We start from the raw sequence: 25107 nt of genomic DNA on the forward strand, positions 1-25107 counted from the left end.
TTCAACCTACATGTTCCAGGTGGAGCGACACTACTGCTGGAGCCACTGTTAGATTGCGGTAAGCTTCCCACTTCCTTGAAGTTAAAGATACAAACTCCTTAACCAAACCGCTCCCAGGGAGGAACAACAGGCGGTAGGGTGTGATACCATCAAATCTGCCAGAGCTCTGAGTTCTTGTTCCTGTGGGTCTTCAAAGCGGAGCCAGCAGGTGTACCACACAGGATGCTGACATGAGGTGTGTCGGCTGTTCACCTACTCCCAAGGATCCTTGAGCAACTCACCCAACAGGAAAGGCCACCAATGTGGATCCCATGATAGTGCCCGTGACAATGACTAATGCATGGGGCTTTATGTGCCCATAACCCTTAGCTGGAGAAAGGGGCTGCAGGAATCATAGACTCAAGGCCTTTTGATGTTACCGTTGGGGACTGTTAGATGATGTTGCCATGCCAGTGGCTGGAATTGGGCTGTGACTATGGAGGTAGAAGAAAAGCTCCAAACACTGCCATATTGTTACCATTTTCCTCCAGTCCCTCTTCCCCCAGATAGGTGACCTGATTTGGTTCTCATTTTTTGCGTTTTTATTTTGTATTTTTAACTTGTAGATTCAGTTTGTATAATGTGTATACCACTGCTAAACTTTTTTTTGTTGTAGTAACAAATTTTTATCAGAATCTTCTTAGTTTACATTGTTTTAAATTTGTTGGTATAAACTTGTACAGAATATCACTTCATAATATGGTTAAAGACTGTAGCATCTATAAGAGGATTTCCTTTATTATTCCTGGCAGGGATTTTTTGAGATGTCTTGTCTGTCTGTGTTGCTGGGAACCAAACTGAGAGCCTTCTGTGTTCTAGGTCAAGTGCTGTACCACAGAGCAGTATTTTCCCAATCGGTCTTGCTAATGTGTTGCCTGTTCTGTTTGTGCTTTGGAAAAACATCTTTGGAAAACTTCAAGCACAAAGCCCACCTCTTTCCTTTCTTGAATTTCTGTGCATTTGACAAACTCTGCTTCATGAGATACTGTCAAAAAAGCGTTGGAAAAGAAGCTACTGTGTCCTTCTGCTGAACGAGGAAGACATTATGTACTTACCTTTGATGTAGATTGTGTTGTTCAATTTCATTAAACATAATTGCGTGGTGAGCATCCTCCATGGTGGGCCAAATAGTTCCAAGGTGGCTTTTGTATTCACTGGGGCACACCCTGAGAAATTGTTTTAGAAACATCTACCTTGATTATGCATGGGCTTACTGGGACTTTAATGTGAATTGTAGTTGCATTCAACCTGCTTGACAATACACATTTACCTTGTACAGAAGTGGAGCAAATTTCTTGTAATGACTGGGGAAGAACATTTCCTTTTGATTCATATTTAATGCATGAGTCTGAGGCTTTTAAAGTTTCCTTAGAAAAAAACTTCTTTCTGAATCTGTGGCAGTGAGGGAAGAATGCTTGAATTGAATTCCAGCTCTGTTCTTTTAGCTGTGTGGACTCATGAGAGTTGCTTAACTTCTCTGAACTTACAGTTCCCCAACTGTGATTTGGAAATAATGAAAGCTGCTTGTGTGTGTGTGTGTGTGTGTGTGTGTGTGTGTGTGTGTGTGTGTGTGTGTGTGTGTGTGTGTGTGTGTGTGTGTGTGTGTGCTGTTGTGAGCTTTTACCATGAATGTAGGATATCTGCCACAAGGTTTGCACTTAGTAAATTACAATGCAGTGAGTGTTTTCTGTCTTCTGTCCTGCCTCCGACCTCGCCAGCTCTCTGTGCTTTGGGGAAAGGTGAATACTTGCTGCAAATAGAGATAAAGAAAAACTATCACTCCGTTTGCTCTGTTTTCGTTAGGGTTACTGGGATTCCAAAAGGTCATTTTTTGTACTTTTACACCTATTTTTTTAGTTGATTGGTAGCAACTGGTGGTGTATTCCCCCTTCCCCTTTTTAATTCTTACCTTCTTAAGATGGTGGAGATGATGATTTGTAAGTTAATTTTATCTCCTGTGAGATCTCACGGTTCTTCCCCTCCCCTCCTTTTCCTTCCCTTCCCCTCCCCCTTCACTTCCTTTTCTCTCCCTTCTGTCTTCTTTCTTGGTAGAAATGAAATGAGTTCAAATCACCTTAGTTAGTTGAGACTTAGCATCAGTCATTGAGCACATGCTTACATTGCAGGCGAGGTAGAAAAGCAAAAGCACAGGACAGAGGAGAGTGTTTGGTTAAAATTCCTGCACAGAGGTACATAGAGCATTGAAGTCTCCTCGACTCAGCTGTTTGATCTCCTTAGGGACTGTCCACTGAAAATCTCCTTGGCATCATTTGTTCATTTGTATTTGTTTATCCACTGGTATTAGGAGGGGCTGACCTGGAGATGGGATGAGATTTGAGTTGGGAGGAGACTGTTTACAGTTCAGTGCCAGAGTCAGTCCCTGTTCTGCCCAAGGAGAGAGCCCTGCTTTATGTTCTGGGTCATGAATGGCCTCAAGTATGAAGTTCCTTTCATGGAAGAGAGATTGATGGGTTGTCCTTGGTCTAGCTTGGCCACTGTGCCCAGCTGGTGGTGCTGTTTGATTCTAGCTGATTTGGTCTCTGGGTGAACAATAAGAGGTGTGAGGTGTGGTTTTCCTAGGTATTTTGCAATAGCACCTGGCCAGGTGTTGGAAAACACCCTTTAGTATGGCTTGCATTTGGTAAAGCCTCTGGGGAAGAGATCTCCAGTTTAGAAATAGTTGTTTAGTGGTTCCATGTGTGTTTGTGAGACTTTGTCCTACCCATTCAGCACCTTCATGTTTCCCTAAGGTAGGAGGTAAGGTTGGGAAAGAATGGCGACCACCAACATGGTTTCTACAAAATCCAGTGGAATAAGGGCCTGCCTGTCTGAGCATCTACAATATGTGAGGCACTTTTCCTATATTATCTCATGGATGTTTCTAAAATACATAAAGCATGAGCAGGAACTCATTATTTGCTTATATCTGCTCTTATAGGTAGAATCATTGTGGACCAAGGTTCCCCTTTCTAGACGGAAAAGTGAAGAGGAAGAAGAACTTTGGTCCTTTGTGGTATGATGCACTGAACCCCAGTCCTTCACCTAGCACTTGAGCAGCGCCTGCAAATGGCACCATTGGAAACCATGACCCAGGCTCTTCTGTTTGGGAGGGGGTGAGTATGCCATGGGCACTTGAAGTTGTTTTTTTTGTCGGTTGTGGGGCTTGAACTCAGGGCCTGGGCACTGTCCCTCAGCTTTTTCACTCTAGGCTAGTGCTCTGTCTCTTTGAGCCACAGTACAGCTTCTGGTTTCTGGTGGTTAATTAGAGATGAGACTCATGGATTTTTTTGGCCTGGGCTAACTTTGAACCTCAATCCTCTGAGTAGGTAGGATTATAGGCTTGAGCCATGGGCGCCTGGCTAGCACTTGGCCTTTTCAAGTCATTATTAGCTCTAGTCTACCTGTTTTGGGGAGTAGATGAAAGTTCATTAGGGGTGACTGTTGTTATGTTGGGAAGAAGGTGGCTGAATCCTGGGAACTTTCATATTCTTTTGAGACCATCCTTGTTAGCTTGTTGCTGGGATAGTATTGTTTTGGAGATTTCAGAGGGTGATTTCCTGTCTTTGTCTTGTGCCTGCCTCCAAGCTACCTGGGAAGGGAAAAGAGGAGTTGATTTGACTGCAGTAGGGCAGACTTGGTTTTAGAGACTGTTCTATGAATAAGACAACTTTTGTCTAATCAGCAAAGTGGGCTGAGAGAAAGTGTATAGTTCATGAAAGCTTTATTGCTATGGTCTAAATCAATGTGTGAAGGGCCTGGGATTTCCCCTAGAAAGGACCACAAGGTAATGAAAAGATGTATGTTCTTAATCACTTAGAAGAAAAGAGACTGCAAAGACACCTTCCCCACCTCCTTGGAAGTCCAGCAGAAAGGGCTAAGTGCATTCTCTTTGCAAGTGGGGGAGCACAGTATCACCCTTCTTGTCCCCACTGACCTCACAGTGGGAGAATGATTTGGACCAAAAGGCCTTTCTGGCCAACTTTGCCTTCTTCCCCTGAACACATCCACCAAATTTTTGCTGATTGGACGAAGAATGTGATGTGTGTTCTCTCTGTGTGTGTTTGTGCCTGTCAGAACTCAAGGCCTTCTGCTCTCACTTGACTTTTTCACTCAAGGCTGGCACTCTTCCACTTGAGCCATACCTCTGCTGCTGGCTTTTTGCTGGTTGATTGGAGAAAAGAGCCTCACCGACTTTTCTGCATTCCCTGGCTTTGAACCTCAATCCACAGATCTCAGCTAGGATTGATAGGTATTAGCCACCAGTATCCTGCTATTGATACATTGTTTAACATTGACTTGGTTTGAGTAAAATACTGGTTGGATTTTGAACAAAATAGTCAGAATCACAGATACTTCCTGAGGCCTGGCCCAGGTCACTTCTAAAGTTTCCCACCAGTATTCCACCCTGTTGTGGGTCCTGCTGCAACTTGTCTGCCCTGTCTTGCCTGTTTCTCCTCCCAGCCCCAGCTCTGGCCACTCCCCTTTGATGATTGTGCTGGAAGGCTGGGAGAAAGAACTCTTTCCTTCAGTGTTTCCACTGAAGGAAACACTGATCACCAGCTGATCAGAATTGGGAGATGTTCCCTTTTCGGGAGATGGAAATAATCATGGAAACAGTTAACCCTTTCTAGCACATACCATCCACATTCTGTCCTTATCTTTTGGATCTACCTTTCCTTCCTTGCAAATTCACTCCTGAGGAGAGCTAGTACCCTACCCCTCTGTTAGAGGCCTGGCTCAAGGGTAGATTGTTCCCTTTTGACCAAGTACCTGGGAATCCCTGAACTTTGAGGCCATCTTGAATAGGGGTCAGCTTTGGGAATGTATACCTGTTTCATGACAAGCCTCAGATTTGTATCTGTCCTGTCTCCAGAGAGCCCTTCCTTTTCTCCATTATCCACTCACAGAGTTGTTGTTTTCCCAGAAACACTTTATAATAGGTAAAGTAGACTTGGCTTGTTTGTGGTTTATGTAGCTTAACTCCAGAGTCTGCCTTGTTATTTAACTGGGGTGCCCCATGGGGTTCTGCTACAGCCAGGCTGCCTTTCCTTTAAATTTGCCTCTGTGTGGATTCCAGTGACTGCCTTGGATGGAGTGCAAGTGAATGTTTCAGGACAGCCTCACAGGATGGTCCCAGGTCCTGTCTTAGGGCACATGAGATGCCCAGAGAATAGCCATTCTCCAGCTCTCTGCCGAGTCCCATGATGCTTCTCCTTGAGGTCTACTCACATCTGATCTCCCTTCCTGCTCCATCCCAGCCACTGTCCTTTTTACCCTCAGGACCATGTCATCTGTCACAAGTCATTTTTCAGGAACACTCCCCCCACCCCACCCCCTACCTCCAGTTGTAAATCTGTGAGAACTGCCATCTGCCCTGCACCACAGAGCAAACATTGAGGGATTCTTCTGGAATCAACTCAGATCTAGTCAGAGCTGTCCAGAGAAATGTCAAGTTTGTTTCCGGGTTCTTTGAACAAAGGGAAATATTGAAGCTAAAGAGCTAAATTAGAGAAGCAAGTGAGAGAGGAAAATCTGCAAATTGTGAACTCATATTGGTTTGAGCCATGTGGCTTTTCACCCGACAGTTGCTGGAGCTGAGTCATACGAGGGATGATGTATCATCTCTTGGCTTCAGGCACAGTGGCCGGCCATCTACTTCCCCCCTTCCCCCCCCAAGGAACCCAAGCAGATTTATTTGATGAATAACATGGGTTCTTTTCCAATGCTTAGATCTGTGGTTGGACAAGTTCCATGTGAATGGAGGCGAACCTTTTCAAGCATCTCTCTCCGTCCCCCATTTGGAAGTTGTCAGAGAGCTCTCAACAGAGTTGGGGTACTCAGTTCTGGTTGATGCTCGGCTACTGATCATGACAATCTGTGTCTTACATACTTGCTTCCTGAACTCGCCCTCTTTGTAAGGTCATGAAGAGTTAGCCTGGAAGTAGGGTTGCAAAAAGAAAAGAGCCTCTATATTTTGAAGACCCACTGTGTGCCTAGCATTCTATGAATTCTATCTTAAGAGAACACAGTGCCCTTGGCAGAGGGAGAGAATTGTTTCAAGACCCTTTTTGGATCTCAAAATATATACATGCTCAGCTCCTTTAAAAATGCTGAGGGGTTCACACATAAGCTATATACATCTTCCCATATGCTTTAAATCATCTTGAAATTACTTACTGTGTCTAGTATGCATATGTGCATGGATCCATGTGTGTGTGTGTGTTTGTGTGTGTGTGGTCAGAGTCTTGCTGGGTAGCCTGGAACTTGGCCTGGAACTTAGGCAGCACAGGCTGGCCTCAAATTTGTGACCATCCTGGCTCAGCCTCCTCAGTGTTAGGGTTATAGGAGTATGTCACTATGCTTGGATATACCTGGTACAATGTAAATGCTATGACATTAGTTGCTATTTATACTGTACTGTTTAGAGAAAAATGGCAAGGAAAAGTCTGTATGTGTTAGGTACAGATGCAGCATTGCTTTTTGTTTTGATTCTGAATAATTTCAGCCTACAGTCTATTGAATCTGTACGCACGGAATTATGGTCTGTATTTGACTGGACCATCCACCCCTCTGTCACGTGTGTATTCTCTTTTCTAAGTCCAGTTGATGGAAACCCAAATGGCTGGTTTGAAATCTCAGTACTGTGGTTCTGTCTCTGAATTGGGACTGAACTTTATCTGAGTTCCCAAGTCTGCTGACTTTCCATTATGGGTATAAACAGATGTTAGATAATGAAGTCTAATGATCTCACAGGCTCTTGACTTCATTTCTGATCTATACTTTTCTGTATTGGCTAATTTCTCATAGCACTTGATCTACTACAGTTATTATTGCCTGAAATACCATGTTTAGGTGTCACAATTTTGGGGAGAGTATCAGTAATTGAAAGTTAGGGATCTCATCGAATGTTAAATGCTCATGCATAGGTAGGATGCGTTGAGTAGATTGTTTGACCATCCTTAGGAAAGTTGACTAGTTTTCATTCTTTCTAAGGAACAGGAGAGCATCCAGATGGACTGAGGGCTTTCTTTAATTGTCATGTCCTGTGACACAAATGGCCTGGGACATTGGTGTTTTGGGTTTGATGCCACATTGCTCCCTTGAGCCTTTCCCTGGCCTGTCCCTCTCCTGTCCATATTGCATAAACATTGGTGTGGCAGAACAGATGGCCATCCTGGGGGCTCCTTTGATGTCACATTTGGTTGCCTGGGTCGGGGGTAGAGTAGCTGCAGCCAGCCTCCATGGGAGGAAGAGGGACTGCCTGGGAAATACCTACTTGACATGGGTAAACAAAAGCTTAACTCCGGAAAAGCCAGGCTCCCTGGTACAGACACAGGGCAGGCAGTCAGAGTGGGATTTACATAAGTGTGTTTAGTTTGGGAAGGAGCCAGTTTGCACTAAGCACAGATTTTTCTCTCTGCTTCTAATTGACACTCTGCAGTGTTTAGTTTTCTTATAGGAATGGGAATGAATGTTGATAGTGGCGGCGCGCGCGCGCGCGCGTGTGTGTGTGTGTGTGTGTGTGTGTACATGGAGTGATGAGATTGTATAGATTATTACTTTGGTGTGTGTGTGTGTGTGTGAGAGAGAGAGAGAGAGACAGGAGAGAGAGGAGAGAGTATACAAATACTGGGGCTTGAACTCAGAACCTGGGTGCTGCCCCTTAGCTCTTTTTTTGTGCAAGGCTTTACCATTTGAGCCACAGTTGCATTGCCTGTTTTTTTTTTTTTTTTTTTTTTTAGTGGTTAATTGAAAAGTAGAATCTCACAGACTTTCCTGCCCAGGCTGGCTTCCAACCATGATCCTCAGATCTCAGCCTCCTGAGTAGCTAGGATTACGTAGTACCTGTTACTAGTACCTAGTTCAGATCATTATTTCGAGAGCTGGAAAAAATCCCTTCCACAGGCTGGGGCCAGCTTTCCTGGAGACTCAGGTGGAAGGATGTGGAATCCCCGAAGAGGAAGAGGAGGTCAATGGGCATCCTTATCAGTGGGCTTCTCAGCTGTTCACCTGGCATTGATCTGTGTAATAAGGACTAAAGGCTTTGAAGACAAAAGGAAGGAAGATAATGAATAGTGCCCAGACTGAGAGAGCATGTGGCAGCAGATTCTTTTTAAAAGAAACAGCAAGGGTCAACAGTCATTTAACAACTAGTGGATTTTTGTTTTGTTTTGTTTTTGTTTTTTGCTTTGGTGGTGCACTAGAGGAGGTAGTTGAAGTCACTAATATACAAACAAAGCGTGAGTCCAACTAAAGAGGAAAAGCTAGCAGCCACAAGTCCTGTGAGAGTTTTCCTGAGTCTAGCCTCAGGGCAATTACTGTAGCTATTTATTTTTCTAATGTATTTACAGAGTCTCACGGGCTAAACGAGGGTAATGTATTCAGATTGAGTAACATATAGTTACTGTACTTCATTTTAATGTTTTTTTTGAGAGTGTTGAAGAATTTTGTAGTTTATCATTTCAATATATCGTGGGAAGAATGCATTATTTTTAGAAGTATCCTTGGGAGATTGATGGGATCTTTATGCCACACTCTCTCCCTCCCCTCCCCCCTCCCCCACAACTTACAACATAGAAGGCAAAAAATGATAAGGCCAGGGTGAGGTAATAGGGATCCAAATGAGGGTAGAAATTAGACATCTGATGAATTTTCAAAGGGTCATGACATTTGCTAATGAACTTCTTCAGAATGGGGAAATTATTAATGATACCTTATTTCTACTGGTTACATAGAACTTATTTTCTGCGTGAGATATATATATATATATATATATATATATATATATATATAAAACAACATTATTAATACATTGGATTGTCCTAATGATCTATTGAGCTATTATTATTCCAGGTTTATAGTTGAGGAAACAGAGGCAGAGAGTCACTCAGTCATACAGTTATACACCTAGCCAATGGTCCAGACAGATCCCCCAGTAGCTTGCACTCCTGACTGCTCCTCCCCTGGTCCACTGGCCAGCAAGTGCTCCTAGTCTTGGTGGTTCTTAGCAGGCTGGCTTTCCTATGCAGAGCCATCAGCACATCTATGGTACTGATATCTGCAGAACCATGAAGGTTTGATGTGGGAGTTTTGACTTTACAAGGGTGCAAAAGGAATGTACATTCAATAGAAATGGCGCTGGGAATGTTACATTTGTTTTCTTACCTGGTCTGGTGACCTTGCACTGTGTCACTTCATCACTGCAGAATTGGAGGAGGTTGCTGGGTAGTGGTCACAGTTCATAGTCAACTGTACAGTCACAAGGAAAAGAGCCACTACTCTGTTGCTTGCTGTGTTGGTAAGGTGCAGGTTCAGTTGGCCATGTGTATTAAAAGCATTTTTTTTGGGGGGGGTGGGTCTGGTCGTGGGGCCTGAACTCTGGGCCTGGGCGCTGTCCCTCAGCTCTTCTGCTCAAGGCTAGTGTTCTACCACTTGAGCCATAGAACCACTTCCGGCTTTTTTTTTCTTATGTGGTGCTGGAGAATCGAACCCAGGGCCTCATGCATGCAAGGCAAGTGCTCTACCACTAAGCCACCTTCCCAGCTCCAAAAGCATTTTTGACATATGGCGTTTTTAACTTATGGTGATGTGTTTAATCAGGAAGTGGTTCCATAAGTCAAATATTTGTTCCTTTGTAGAGTTGGGTCAAGCAAGCAATGTAGATGTTTGGTTAGAGTATTTCTGCTTTATTTTTCTCAGTATTTCCACTATTCTAGTTGATGCAGTATTTAGAGGACCACTTGGTCCTAAAAGAGCTAACCAGTAGACTTGTTTAGGATATAGAGGGGGTTGTTTTAGTGGTCATAAAAAGTGGATGTGAGTGAGGGAGTTTTAGTATTCAGTGTCTTGATGATGTTTGCAGCATGTGTTCTCAATGGTTCTAAGTGTGGACTCATTCAGAGCACACCAGTTTTTTCTCTTTTAAAAAGAATATTTTGTAATAGGATGTCCAGAGGTTTCTCTCAACATAGTACACAAGGCTTATAATATATATGGACAGTACTGTTAAGATACAAGTGTGTGTGTGTGTGTGTGTGTGTGTGTGTGTGTTGATATTGGGATTTGAACTCTGGGCATAAGCACTATTCCTGATCCTTTTTTTCCTTTTGCTGAAGGCTAGCACTCTACTATTGGAACCACAGTTCTACTTCTGGCTTTTTGGTACTTAATTAGAGACAAGATTCTTATAGAGGTGTCTCTCTAGCTGGCTTTGAACCATGATCCTCAGAGCTCACCCTTCTGAATTGCTAGGATTGCAGGCGTAGGCCACTGGTGCCTGGCTGTAAGATGCAAATTTTAGTTTGATAGCATTTATACTTTTTTTTTGGCTGTGCAGGGGCAGTATTCAGGATTGAATTCAAGGACTCCTGCTTGCTAGGCAAGCACTCTGCCAGTTTGCTTTTCAGTCTTGTACCTTTGTCTGTGCTAACCTTGTACTGTGATCCGCCTACCTTTCTGTCTAAGGAGCTGCAATTGTATATATGTACCACCATGCCCAGCCCTTACACCTCCTTTATTTGCTTGTTTTAGACTCATTTTCAGTGGCCGGATATGTGTGTGTGTGTGTGTGTGTGTGTATATATATATATATATATATATATATATATATGTATGTATACACATACACATATAGAGTATATATGCATATATGTGTATATATTTTGAAATGTTTTATTTTCTGATCTGTTCTCCAGTTTCATGTGGGATGAAAGTGGAAATGAATGAGAACGTAGGAGCTGAGCGCCAGTGGCTCACAACTGTGATCCTAGCTACTCAGGAGGCTGAGTGAGATCTGAGGATCAGGGTTTGAAGCCAGGCCGGGCACGCAAGTCTGTGAGACCCATTTCTCCAATTAACCACTAGAAAACCAGAAGTGGTGCTGTGGCTCAAAGTAGTAGAGCACTAGCCTTGAGCGAAAGATTTCAGAGACAGTGCCCAGGCCTTGAGTTCCAGCCCCACGACTAACAAAAAAAGAAAAGAAAACTTAGGGTCTGGAAGTAATTTTCAGCAGTTAGGGAATTAAGCAAAATAGGATAATATATCATTTTGCTTCTAGCCAGATGAGTAGAGCATAGGAGTGTAAACTTTTTTTTTTTTTAAAGCAATTGGGTACTTCCTATAAGTCTAACCTTTCACTGTTTAGATGAGCAAAAAAGAAAATAAAAGGACTATATGCTCAATGTTTTCCTTTTCTAAAGATCACATAAAGTTGGAATTTAAAGTCAGATTGTCTTTCTTTTGTTTATGGCATTTGAATCCAATTGCAATCCTGAAAATTGGACTCAGTCTGCATCTCCTCTGGGATTCTTCTTAGTCGTGTGTGTGTGTGTGTGTGTGTGTGTGTGTGTGTGTGTGTGTGTGTGTGTGTGTGTGTGTGAGTGTACTGGTCCTAGGGCTAGAACTTAGGTACTGATGCTGTTTCTGAGCTTTTGTGCTCAAGGCTAGTGCTATAGCATTTGAGCCACAGCTTTACTTCCAGCTTTTTGGTGATTAATTGGAGATAGGAATCTCATGGACTTTCTTGCCCCAGATGGCTTTGAACCGCAGTACTTAGATCTCACACTCCTGAGTAGCTAAGATTTCGGGCTGGAGCTACCAGCATCTGACTTTTCAGTTTCTTTTTCTTTTTTGAGTTTCAAGACAGGAAGTTGAACTTAATATCTAAGCTTATGTTCCTTGGTAAGTGCTCAATCAACAGAGCCATGCCTCCAACCCCTGTAGTTTTTTTGAAAAGAGTTTTCAAGTGATGAGCACATCTGATCTGAGATACCTATATTTTTGTCCTTTTTTATTTTCAACCATATTAAGGATGGAGCCCAGGGTAGCACTGGCTAGGCAAGTGCTCTACCACTTAGCTACATCTGCAGCCTTGCTTTTCTGATTCTTCTTTGACAGTTCGTATTAGAATGTGGAGGCATTGGTGGAATGGATATTTATTTTCCTTATTAATTTTTATACCAGTGTCCAGAAGCTTACAGGAACCTTAAATTTGTCATAATGTTTGTTTGTTTTGCTCCTTGGCTATGTGTTTGTAATGCCTGCATTGCCCAGCAGATTTCTGACACCTTTTGTGTTTGGTGTGAGGCATGTGGGAGGGACTGTTACCAATTGTTCAGGTCTGTGGGACCAGTCAGGAAAACAGGCCCAGCCACTTGAGTTCTGCAGACACGTTATATTTAGTAGGGCTGAAAGAACATAGCCAAGTTCCATTTTACATTTCATACTTTATAAATCCATCTGAACTGCTTAAAAAAAAACCCATCATCTTAGAAATGGATTCATTTGTATATGAAACTAAAACCAGACTTCTTTGCCAAACTTAATCTGTCAAAAGTGTTCTTAGAAAGAGGTCCTTTTCTAGAGAGCATGGAGCTTTGCATTTCTCTTACGGTGTATCTTTCCTATCAAAGCACTACACAAAGACCTAGATTTGAATGTTTATAGTAGCCTTATTCCCAGTTAGGAGAACTTGGCAGCAAGATACCCTTTAGGAAGTAAATGGATGCCTACATCTGTACAATGGCATATTATTTAGCATTACAGAGAAAGGAGCTATCAGGTCACACAGTGACATGGAGTAACTTTAGATGTGGTTGTGGAGAAAGGAGCAGGGAGGCTAGAGAAGGTGGAACACTGAGAACTTTTAGCTACTCTATATGATACTGTAATGATGGACACAGGTCATTATCCATGGCCTTGTCCAAACCCACAGAGAATGTACAACTCCCAAGTGAACCTTAATATAGATGATGGACTTTGAGTAATAGCAGTTGACGTCTTATTTTAGCAAAGGACATTGATAATAATGGAGGCTGTCCATAAAGGGACAGAAATCTCTGTTTTCTGCCTAATTGTGCAATGAACTTTAAGCTGATCTACAAAATAAAAGACCACTACAATATAGAAATAACATGTAAACCAAAGTTGTGTGGACACAACATGGAATATTCTTCTTGAGACCCATTCTAGTTTTCTTGGCCTGTATTGCTTTGCAAAGTCCCTTGCCTTCCTTCTGATCAGCAGCATGAGAGAACTTCTAGTCAAGAGTAGGCTCTCAATTGGATGGTAATGGCTTATACCTGGGGTCCTAGCTACTGAGGAGGCTGAGAACTGAGGATCATGGTTCAAAGGCAGCCTGGGCAGGACCCTAATCTCCAGTTAACCACCAAAAAATCAGAAGTAGAGCTTGGCTGAAGTAGTAGAGCACAGCCTTGAGTGGAAAAGTTAAGTGAGGGGACAAAACCTCAATTTTAAGCTAGAGTACTAGCATAAAGAAAGGAAGGGAAGGGAAGTAAAGGGAAAAGAGAAGGAGGGATGAGGGCAGGGCAGGTAAGTTGTGGTCTCAGAGAACTGGGACATGGTAAAATCTGACTCTTTCCCTAGTTAGGAAGTAGTGATTTCAATTTCCTTTCTTCCTCTGATCACATGTCACGGTCATACTATTAGCACTGAGGATGCACTTTTTGGTAAGTTGATTCTTTTGGGAGATTCCACAGCAGACAGACTTTCTGGCTTGGTTGGGAGATCACACTTTGATCATTTTTGAAAGTATTGTGGCCTGGGATGCAGATCAAATCCTGATCTGATCTTAGTATTCCTCAAATAAAGAGTAGCCAAATAAAGAGCACAAAAGGGCACATGAGCCCTGAACTGAGCAGGTAAAGATCCCTGCACCCGTGAGCCACCCCTTCCCCCTGCCAAAACTCTCTGTTTTCTTTAGGGTTGTTTTTTACTTTACTTTTTGAAGCCATTATCCTTGTCTTCTAAAGATACTTATTTACTGAGTGCTTCACTTGTCCCTTCATTGCAGATGGAGAGGATGCAGTAGTGAACAAGAGTAAGAAAAATCTGTCCTCACATATCCGGCATTCTGGGGTGGGGGTGGGGATTGGAGGAGAAAGTAGGTCACTGTATTAGGCTCCATGTTGGAAAGTGGTCGTCGCAATGGAGATAGTAAAGTAAGCAAATATTGATTGCCTAAGCTTCTGGTAGAAGGCCCTACTCATGTCTGATATTGTTGCAAAGATGGCAAGCGGTGGAGGGGGGCAAGGGAGCAAGCTCTTCCAGTAACAGGGCAGAGGGCTAACAGGGCATATTGAGAGGAAAGCCCTGGAAACCTGGGCATGGCTGCAAAGAGCAAGGTTGGAGAGCCCAGGGATGCCCATGACAGGAGTGTGATCAGAGTTGAACTTGAAGCAATGGAAGCCTTAAAAAAATTTTTTTTTGGTCTTCTTATCGCAACCTTTTTGTTTTTGTTTTTGAGCTGCTTTTGCTCAGGGCTAGCACTCTACCACTTGAGCCACAGAGCCACTTCTGGCTTTTTCTGTTTATGTGGTACTGAGGAATCGTACCCAGGGCTTTAAGGGTGCTAGGCAAGCACGCTGCCACTAAGCCATGTTCCCCCAGCCCTTATAAAAACTTTTTTTCACAGTTTAAAGCTTGTGTACAGAAGAGGGAAGGGAAAAAGAATAACAGGATGAATATTTGTGAAATACGTTTTGAACATGGTCAAGAGATTGTCTGCAACTATGACAATTGAGCAAGGAAAGTGGTTGGGATTGCTTTGGGAAGGAACAGTGATAGGGTGAGATTGATCGGAGCATGTTGTGAACATATGTGGAACTGTAGCAAGGAAATCCCCACTCTGTATAACTAATGTAAGTTAATTAAAACAAAACAAAAAAGGCCTATGTGCATAGTTAAAGATCTACCTCAGTCACCTACTAGTCTTCTCTCTCCTGCCTTCCACAACATGACATGTTTTATATTGGACAGTCAGAGTCTTTACATTAGAAGACAGAGTGAGGTTATAGATTTTTTTTTTTTGTCTTTCCCTCCCTTCTTCTTTGACGTTGTCTATGAATCTACTTTTTCCAGTCATCCTAGATTTCTGGAATCTGAATGTTCATGGGCCTACCAACTATGTAGTTGACATTCTTCAAAATTCTACTGTTTGTAGACTGAGACAGTGGAGGCATTGGAGACTGAGGAAACAGAGAGGTATTGATAGGAGATTTGTTTCTGTTCTACTGTGTGTGATTTAATCTCCAGGGGATTGTATCTCTATAATGCATCTCTCTATTCATATCTATCTTCTCTATATACACAGTTAAGCACAAATCATTAAAATGCTCTTAAAATGAATATTGTTGGGCACTGGTGACTCATGTCTGTAATCCTAGCTACTCAGGAGGCTGAGATCTGAGGCAGCCTGTGGCAGGAAATTCTATGAGGCTCTTACCTCCAATTAACCACTAAAAATCTGAAAGTGGTGCTAAAGTGACAGGCCACTAGCCTTGAGTGAAAAAGCTAGGGGACGGTGTGCAGGCCCTAAGTTTAAGCTCCAGTAGCAGCTCACGCACACAAAGAATATTTAATTATATCCTGATGGAGGCCCTTTTGAGAGTTGTGGGTAAAGACTTGACCCAAGTCAGGTTTTAATAGGGTCTCAGAGGTCTTGTGTTGAGGGTAGACACTTTTTTCTCCCTTTTTAGGGTGCTAGTCTTGGAGCTTGAACTCAGGTCTTGGCTGCTGATCTTGAGCTTTTCTACTCAAGGCGTAGTGTTCTACCAGTTGATCCACAGCTCTGCTTCTGGCTTTTTGGTGGTTACTTGGAGATAGGAGTCTCTCAGACTTTCTTGCCTGGACTGGCTTTGAACTGCTTTCCCAGCCTCCTGAGTATCTAGGATTATAGGCATAAGCCACTGGCACTTGACGCCAAGCACTTCTTCATTTGAAGTGTTGCTTCTGATTAAACTTTGTTACACATCTCTCTGGTGCTAGAGGGATATTAATCTAATAATAAATTTAGTTATCAGTGTTTCATCTTCTTTAGACCAAGTCTCTTTATTTTTGTAGAGAAAAGGGACTTTTATCATTGGAGGATAGTGACTGATAAATTCTATGATAAGATCAATGGTGGCTGGAAAATGCTCAGAGATGATGTCGGATCTCTGCAGCCTGCTGTTGCATGGCCAGATGGAAAAACCCTCCGTTGTACCCTTGGTTCTATTTTTCCTCTTCAAGTCCTTGTCTTGCCTGTGGTTACAATTACCTACCTTCCCACTGCACACATCCCTTTTTGGTTCAGGCTCAGGAGATGGGGTTGTACCTTCTCAAAGACCATGAGTATGTATGTTACCTTCTCTCTGGAGACGCATGTTAAATCAAGGCCAGAACACATGTGGCAGACAGCAATCCAAACCTTAATTTTCTGGCATTTGCCTCCGTGAGCCTGTTTTAAGTGGCATGTGGTAAACTTGTCCACAGATGTTAGTAGGCCAGTATACTTTGAACAAAATAATAATAACGTTCACATCTGGTCCCCGTTTCATCTAGAGATCTTAAAACCCCAAGTGCATATTAATTAGAGCTCACATCACTGGAAGGTAGGGAAGAGTTGGAGGGCATTCACTTTAATCACCAGTGCAAAGAACTTGGAGGGACAGCCTCTGGGCCTAATGCAGAAACAAGCATTTTGCATCCCACCGTTTGAGTGCCTTTCATCTAGCATCTGAGGTATTCTGCAAAGCAAGGTTCCCTGGTGGGAAGTCATTACCAAGTACATCTGCCTGGTGTGGTGGTCGCCTGAGAGCTTGGGGACTAGCTCTAGCTTTCTGTAGTCGTTGCAAAGGGCTGCTTTCTGTCCAGTTCATGGATTTTTCTTCTATTGTGAATTAAAGGTGGGATAGATACCTGAGTCACAAGGTTGTTAGACAGGTAGAACGTTCCTTGGAAAGTCTGAGCTTTCTATTCAGTTGAGACTGAGTAATTCTCTGTTAACAAGTTGAGACATCTTTCTTACCTTAATGGTAAAATATATGTGACGTAAAATTTATCATTCTCACTAGTTTTTTCTTTTTAAATAACTTTTATAATCTTTTAGCTGGGTGCCGGCGACTCACGCTGGTAATCCTAGCTACTCAGGAGACTGAGATCTGAGGATCGCGGTTCAAAGCCAGCCCAGGCAGGAAAGTCCATGAGACTCTTATCTCCAATAAGCCACTAGAAAACCAGAAGCGGCACTGTGGCTCAAGCAGTAGAGTACTCACCTTGGGCTAAAGAACTGAGGGACAGCACCTAAGCCTAGAGTTCAAGCCCCACAACCACCAAAAAAAAAAAGTATAATCTCTTTTTAAAAAATTTTCAGCTTTTTTTTTGGGGGGGAGGGTCCAGTCATGGGCCTGAACTCTGGGCCTGGGTACTGTCCCTCAGCTCTGCAGCTCAAGGCTAGCGCTCTACCACTTGAGCCACAGCGCCACTTCTGGCTTTTTATTTTCTGCTTATGTGTTGCTGAGGAATCGAACCCAGGGCCTCATGCATGCAAGGCAAGCGCTCTACCACTGAGCCACCTTCCTAGCCCCTCAGCTTTTTTTTTTTTAAATAATTCTCACTATTTTAAGTAAATGATGACTAAATAAAAATGCTCAATACTACCAATCATTAAGAAAATGCAAATCTAAACCACAGTGATAATAAACCCATTAGTGATAATAATATTAAAAAGAATAGAAGACAACAAAGGTTGGGGAGTGTGGAGGTACTGGAGCTCTTGTGCATTGGTATGAGAGGGTGAAATAATATAGCTACTGAGAAAAGGCTTGGTGGGCCCTTGAGATGTGACATTGCTGTGTAACTAGCAGCTCCACTTCTGTTACCTGCCACAGAGATATGAAAACAGGGACTTAGCTCTCTATACATACTCTAATTGAACAGCTTTTGAACATGTATTGTCTGTGATTGTTTATCAGCTCATTCTTCCCAAAGCACATGGAAGGCAAAAGGCTCAGCCATCTTTATTCTACATAAAGATACAGATCCAGCAGACTAGACACTAAGCCCCCTATTGAAAGACCCATGAGGCACATGTTTGTGAAACTTCTTGTGATGTGAAGGAAATGTTTGAATGAGAAGCCAGGCTGTATTAGATTTTTGTCTTCGTAGTAAATTGTTGAGACAAAGACAAAATAATGTTGAAGAGATTTATATCCAGAACCTTTTATTCTTTACTCTTCTAGTCCCACAAGATTTATTTTCCACGTATTAAATTTTGTTAGTTGTACCATGATTAAATTGGCAGTTTTTGTGAGTCAGATTTTTAAACAGAAATGGTAAGGAGGAAGCAGAATATTGGTTTGGGGTTCTTGGAAGTTATTCTGTCTGCAGAGTAGATTCTGTTAGATGTCTACTAAGCATTGAACTTGGCTGCGTAGCTAAATCCTCACACTCAGATATTTTATTATTCTGGAAATCTACTTTAAACAATTACATGAAATAGTCTTCTTTGATGACCTGGGAGCTATATTGAATTCCTGTTTAATTCTGCCCTGAGTCTGTGATTGGACATTAACCTCTAGAAAAACTTCTTTCTAGATTTCTTTGTTGAACCAGATCATTGGTTCATTGGTTATTGGTTCCCTGCCTTAGTTTCGGGGAACTTCTCTGGTGGGTGGGAGCTGCCTGAGGATTTGAATATGCAACAGTGTTGTCTGATCAAGTAGACACATGCAATGTGCCCCAAAATTGGAAAATGACAGATGACTTAAGCACAATATTTTAAGTGTTGTTAACCCACTTGAAATTGAGACTCTGTGGAGAAGACAGGACTTGTTGAGAGCTGAGAAGAAATTCTTTCCTGCCCAGTGGCAGAAAATAAACAGAGAAGGCAGCAGATGGAGACTAAGGATCAGCTTTGTTACTGGTGAATTTGGAATTGGGAGTTGTGACAAGGAGGTACAGCAGCAGTAGGTTTCCAGAATATTCCCCTCCCAACTGGTATGTAGTACAACCCATGCAGGCCTCGTGCTAGGTAATAATAGGCAAGATCCCTGCAATTCCCTACTCTGTGCTCTACAGCAGAGATCTGGGTTCTAATGGACCTGGAAGATCTCTAAAATGGAAAGGTCAGCCATTCTCCAGAGCCACCCTGAGAAGCCCAAGGAGCCAGGCTGTTTCTTATAGGTGATGCCGCTTCATGCAGAAGTGAATGTGAGCAAGTCTAATTGTGCTTGAGGTCAGAAATATAATTTTTTAAACACCTTGATTTAATAAAGATCAAAACACTCAGATCTAAGTTATTTTCAGTGAGAGTGCCAGTTTTACACAATGCCAGGAAAGAAGAGGAATGAGCGCTATGTTTGTGTTACCAGTGGGCATTTTAAATGGACACACCCATTTTGGTTTAGCCCCCTACCACATGTGAAGCTTTTTTTTTGTGGACAGTACTCTACTTCTGATTTTTTTTTTCTGGTTTCAGTACTGGGGCTTGAACTCAGGGTTTGGATCATGATGGTGATGACGATTTTGAGTGTTTGAATTGGGAGTCTTTATTGGTCCCAAAGACCTGCAGCCCCTTAAATACACTAACACTGTTAGAGAACAGAGCCATAAGAGTAGGAGAGGAAAGAAAGAGCAGAAAAACAATACTAACAAACCAGATCAACTCCAATGGAGAGCTGAAGTGGGATGCCATGGTTGCTGGAAGAGAGCCAGGAGCCAGGCGAGCTGGTGTAGGGTTTGGAGTCTGTCCCTGAGCTTTTTCGCTCAAGACTGTCATTCCACACTTGAGCCACAGCTGCACTTCTAGTTTTGGTGGTAAATTGGAGATCAGAATCTCACAGACTTTTCGGCCTAGGTTGGCTTTGAACCGTGATTCTCAGATCTCAGACTCCTAAATAGGATTACAGTCATGAGCTAGCAGTGCCTGCCTGAAACAGATACTTTTAAAACAAGGATACTGTACACGCCAGAGTACTTTATCTACTTGGCCACTGAAGCCAGAATGGACACTTACGCAGATTCTAAAAAATTCAGTATTTGAATTTGGTAGAGTGCCAGCCTTGAGCAACAAAGTCAAATGAGAGTGAGTTCAAGCCCTAGTACCAGCACACAAAAAAGCATCTGCTTCCTATTTTTCCTTCTTTAATGTAGTCTATTTGATTCTTGAGTTTTTGTATAAATTACTTGCCCCCCCCCCTTCATAAATGACATTAAAAGAACAATCTGTCTTTCTTTTCTCTGAGTTGTGAAGCAACATTCTGTTCACCTACAAATGTTACAAATGGTGATTAGCTGGAACCCAGATGGGAGTTTCCCCAGAGACACAGCATACTATGAAAACTCAGTTGATGGGGTCTGTCACTAAAGAAATGGACAGGGGAAAAAATATGCCAAGAGAGCTAAGTATTTTCTTGGCATAACTCTCCTCTTAGAATGAAGCTTACTGAAGTTCCAGGATTAGCAAATGTACTTAAAGCAAATATCCGCCCCCAATAAAAGTATTTGCATTCTGAGAAGAATTTAAATTTGGGTTTGCTGTGTTTTACTAAATACTACATGTACTGCTGGGCACTGGTGGCTCACGCTTATAATCCTAGCTACTCAGGAAGTGGAGATTTGAGGATCATGGTTCAAAGCCAGTATGGGCTGAAAAGTCTCTAATCTCCAGTTAACCAGAAAAAAAGCTGGAAATGGAGGCATGGCTGGAATGTCAGAGCACCAGCCTTCAGCAAAAATCCAAGTGAAGGCATGAAGCTTTTGAGTTCAAGCTGCAATACTGGCATCAAAAAAAGCCCCCCACCCCCCAAAAAACCTACCAAAAAATGAAGACAATTAACACATTGTAGATGTCATGTGCAGAAATACTCTTTCTGTAAAGGGCAGGTAAGTAGCTGCTAGAATTTAAACATTAAGTATGATTGGGTTTGGGAACATTGTCACCCCATCTTTATTAAAATTGTGCATCTGACACTAGATCCTAGGTCATAATCTACCTTTGTTTTCCTTTTTATTCAATATTCTTATTTTTGTTTCTTTCACAGCCACATAAATATTTCGTAAGGAAGGAATTCAGTTAATGGTATGGTGGGTCTTCTAGGAAAAGGATGAGTTAGAGTCAGGTGACTAAATTCCTACTCTGCTTTTTCCAAGAACTTGGCAATGTCGTTGACCTAGCTGAGCTTGTTTGCTCATTTTAAACTGGTTCTACATCATCCATGGGTTCAAAGCCTTGTGAATTCACTGACACCTTCCTACTGAAAGTCTCAATTTATTTCCCATTTAGAACATGTATCCTAAGAAGAGAAATACTTATTAAAATTATTTTTACTGTGTTTTTTGTTTGTTTCGATAGTGCAACTTGAACTCAGGACCTTGTGATTAGCTTTTCCTTGCTCAAGGCTGTTATTCTACCACTTGAGCCACAGCTCCACTTCTGACTTGCTTGGTGGTTAATTGGACATAAGAGTCTCATGGACTTCTTTGCTCAGGCTGACTTCAAACCACAGTCCTCAGATCTCAGGATCATAGGCTTTGAGGTACTGGCACCTAGCTTTTCTCCATGGTGTGCGTGTGCGTGTGCATGTGCATGTGCGTGTGCATGCGCGCGCATGTGTGTGTGTGGTGTGTGTGTGTGTGTGTGTGGTTTTTTGCTTTTTCTTTTTGGTAAAGACCTGAGATCTGGGTGCTGTCTCTGAGCTTTTGTGCTCAAGTCTAGTATTCTACCACCTTGAGTCACAGTACCACTTCCACTTTTCTGGGGTTTAACTGGAGATAGGAGTCTCACCCACTTTCATGCCGGGGCTGGCTTTGAACTACGATCATCAGATCTCAGCCTCCTGAGTAGCTAGGGTTGCAGGTGTGAGCCACTGGTGCCCAGCTTTTTTTCTTTTTTTTTCTGTAATGGAGAAATAAGATTGGAGGTAATGAACTGACAGATCAGATGCAGGAATGTATCTCTTCCCTACCGCCTTTCATGGACTACGTGTGATGCATGCTGGTATGTTCTGGTGTGGCAGAAATGGAAATGTGGAATTTGCTTAGACTCAGGTGTGAGACAGTCTTTAGATCAGGAGGGGTCAATGGTGAGGGCAAGCCACCTTCCCCTGGAGTTTGGGCCTTGATCACTGGAAATCTTGGTGGGTTATTCTAAATGATTTGTCTTCAATGCTGAAAGCTTTAGTTTCTCAGCGGGTCATCCTACCTTTAAGAGAAAACAATGTATTTAGCAATGTGAATTGTTTCTCTCATAGAATCCATCCCCTTTTTTTAGAAAACCGATGCCTCCATCCACAGCCTCTTCCCTCCCTTTGGAGGGGGTTAATTCTCCAGAGTTTGAAGCTTTGGACAGTCTTCCTCTTGCTGTGCTGAGAAAGAAAACATTTCCTGAGAGTAGAGTCATCCTTTGTTTTGGATGGAGCTTATTGGCAGTTCATCATTTAAGCTTCTCGAGAGCATCCTGCCAAACCAATGCAGGTGTTTCTGACTTGTTAGGACAAGTTGGCTCTGTATTTTCTCTTAAGAAAACTTGGAATGCAAGCCATTGTCAAAGGATTGCTCTGCCTCAGTCACAAGCGAAATGCAAATATATAAAAAATGCAAATTACCATTTGCCTTAGAAATAAACATTCTGACATCCTGCCTCCCAGAGCTTTCCTAAATGACCACTGTTAGTGCTAGCCACGTCCTTTCCACATCCAGCCCTGTGTAACCTCTCCTTTAGGGTTGGGGGCTGTGCTAACAAGAATACTTTTCTAAATTGTCTGCCCTGTCATTTTGGTCTCACAAAATTGGTAACAGACAAATGAAGTTGCTAGAGGGCTCATTAGGGAGCTTGTGCTTCTGAAAGGCAGCTGGCAATCTGCGCTCTTAGGAACGAATGTATCCCGAGTTTAACTCTGTGAAATTAATTTTCTTCCATGAGGGTAAATTTTCAAGACTTATTTTAGAACCTTTTTGAGAGTGTCTCCGAAATCTGTTAACCCAAGGTAATTTTTCATGCTGACTCCTTGTAATAAGTAACCCAGGATTGGTGGATTCTGAGGGTGATTTTTTTTTCGGGGGGGGGAGGGTAGGGGAGGTGAGGGGGGATGGGGGTTGGCCGTGGGTGGAGCTGGTTGTTGTCTGCATGGTCATTCAGGGATCTAGGCTTCTTTATCTGTGTTGGTCCCAGTTCTAAGGGACCTGCCTTGACTTTGCTGAGTGTGGAATGCTTGCAGCATTAAAGAAAAACCTGGAGGCTCTCAGGAAAAACCTGGAGGCTCTTAGGAGCAGGTCTTGAAGTGGCCCGGGATATCTGGTCCATACTCCTTTGGCCAAAGCTCTAGCTGTGGCCGATGTCACTCTGAGCTGGTACCTTACTTCCCAGGTTTAAAAAAGAGATTGATTTAGTGTGTCAGCCACTGTGGAGTGTTTGAACTTCATCTTAAAGGTTTCTGAGGGTGAGGTGTTTCAATTAGGAAGACCTTGACAGTGTGATACACTTTGCTTGTATCTAGGGGATATGATCTGAATCTCTATAGACTCGTTGCTGCTTTACGTGGCTATGTGTTTCCCACAGCTGGGAAGGATGGAGATGCAGCTTTTTTAATGTAATTTAATTTAATTTAAATTTTTTTTAGTGCTGCACTGGGGATTTTTCTTCTGTGCCCCATGATACGTTTATAACCTGCTCAAAGCTTCAGGATGCATTGTCTCATCATGCAAAATGGCTTCTAGTTGTAACTGTTATTTGGGTTTTTCAGATAGTTCCTCATAGAGATCTTTTCTAACTTAAGAGATGGCCTAAAGTTTGTCTTTGTGCGGGTCCTTTTTCTGAATTTGTGGCTTTCTAAAGGTTCAACGTCCTTTTTTTTCATTTTCCATTGTTTGTCATTTAACAACCATTCTTGTGACTGTGGGGGGTGGGGAGGTGGGTTCCCCGGGGAGGGGGTAACCATGGCCAGGTATTCCTGTCTAGAAGTGTGAAACCCTAAGTGATTTTTTTCTTCTTCTACTGATACCTCTCTCCTCCCCCCTCCCCTCCCCGTCCCTTATTGCTGAAAATATCTTTGGGAGGATTTTAAGTCTTTCACATTGGAGCAGTCATCTTCAACAGAATATGTGGAACATGAACTAGTTTTTGATCAGCTGAGATTTCTTTGCCTTGCTTTACAATGGCTTCACTACCTCTTCTATTCTCTTATCCTCCTTCCCACCAGCTCATCCCTCCAGCTCCCAACCTAAAGCCTTCTGAAGCTTGCATTGTAGGTAGCTAAGCTTGTTATGCTGAGAGCCAATAAGCTCTCAAGGAAGCCCACATCAGAGTGACTCTTGTTGACAGGATCAAGTTCAAGTGTCCCATTTGGCCTCCTCTTGGCATCTGTTGTCATTTGGTGGCTGATGTGGCCCTGGTTGATTGCCCTTGCAATCAACTGTACCCTATTCCTGAGCATCACCAAGTTATAATCAATATCCTAACAGCAAATGGTGATTTATTTTCTTGGTGGCTATAGGGTTTGAACTCAGGATATTATATCTGGTAGGTAGATGTTCTATCTTTTAAGACATGCTTCCAATCCTTTTTTTGCTTTGGTTATTTTAGAGGTAGAGTCTTACTTTTTGTATGGGCTTGTCTCTCTGACCCTCCTATTTATGCTTCCTGTCATAGCTGAGATGACAGATGTGTACCACCATGGCTGTCTTCTTGTTGGTTGAAATGGGGCCATGTGAACTTTTCTCCCCTCTGAGCTGGTCTTGCACCAAAATTTTCTTCCTCTCTGACCACTGAATAGCTAGGATTATAGGTGTGAACCACTATGTCTGAGTAAGAAACACTTACTGAGTGCTTACCGTGTGCCAGGTTCTCTTGTGGAATATACTGGAACATTGAACATTGCAAAGACTGAGACATATAAATTATATTACATATAGATTAAATTATTAAACACGTAGATAATGATCTATAATTAATACGTATTGTTTACCATTGATGAGTAATTTAATTAGGCTAAATATTAAGTAGATGAGGGATATAGGCACAGAGAATGTATTAAAACATTTACACTCACTTGAAGATGAGCTGGGCAGAATCATATTCTATCTTGTTCCAAAAAACAGAGGCAGGGGTAGGTTCCCATAGCTTGGGGTGATAGACTAGACCATTGTGTAGTGTTGATCATGATTGTTTTATTTTTTGTTTTTTTGGGTCCGGTTGTGGGGCTGAACTCTGGGCCTGGGCACTGTCCCTCAGCTCTTCAGCTCAAGGCTAGTGCTCTACCACTTGAGCCACAGCGCCACTTCCGGCTTTTTTCT

The 25107-nt window shown here is 42.5% G+C and overlaps 1 protein-coding gene across 1 annotated transcript in view; it reads left to right on the forward strand.

Annotated features, from left to right (window-relative positions):
* Tiam1 (T-cell lymphoma invasion and metastasis 1) overlaps positions 1 to 25107 on the forward strand; it is a 350718-nt gene that overhangs the window by 155330 nt on the left and 170281 nt on the right. Inside the window, exon 3 of the mRNA XM_013027533.1 lies at positions 2978 to 3152. The gene's annotated coding sequence lies outside the window, so the exon portion shown is untranslated. The remainder of the gene's footprint in view (positions 1 to 2977; positions 3153 to 25107) is intronic.

Source organism: Dipodomys ordii, unplaced genomic scaffold, assembly GCF_000151885.1.
Source record: "Dipodomys ordii isolate 6190 unplaced genomic scaffold, Dord_2.0 Scaffold104, whole genome shotgun sequence".
Taxonomy (NCBI): domain Eukaryota; kingdom Metazoa; phylum Chordata; class Mammalia; order Rodentia; family Heteromyidae; genus Dipodomys; species Dipodomys ordii.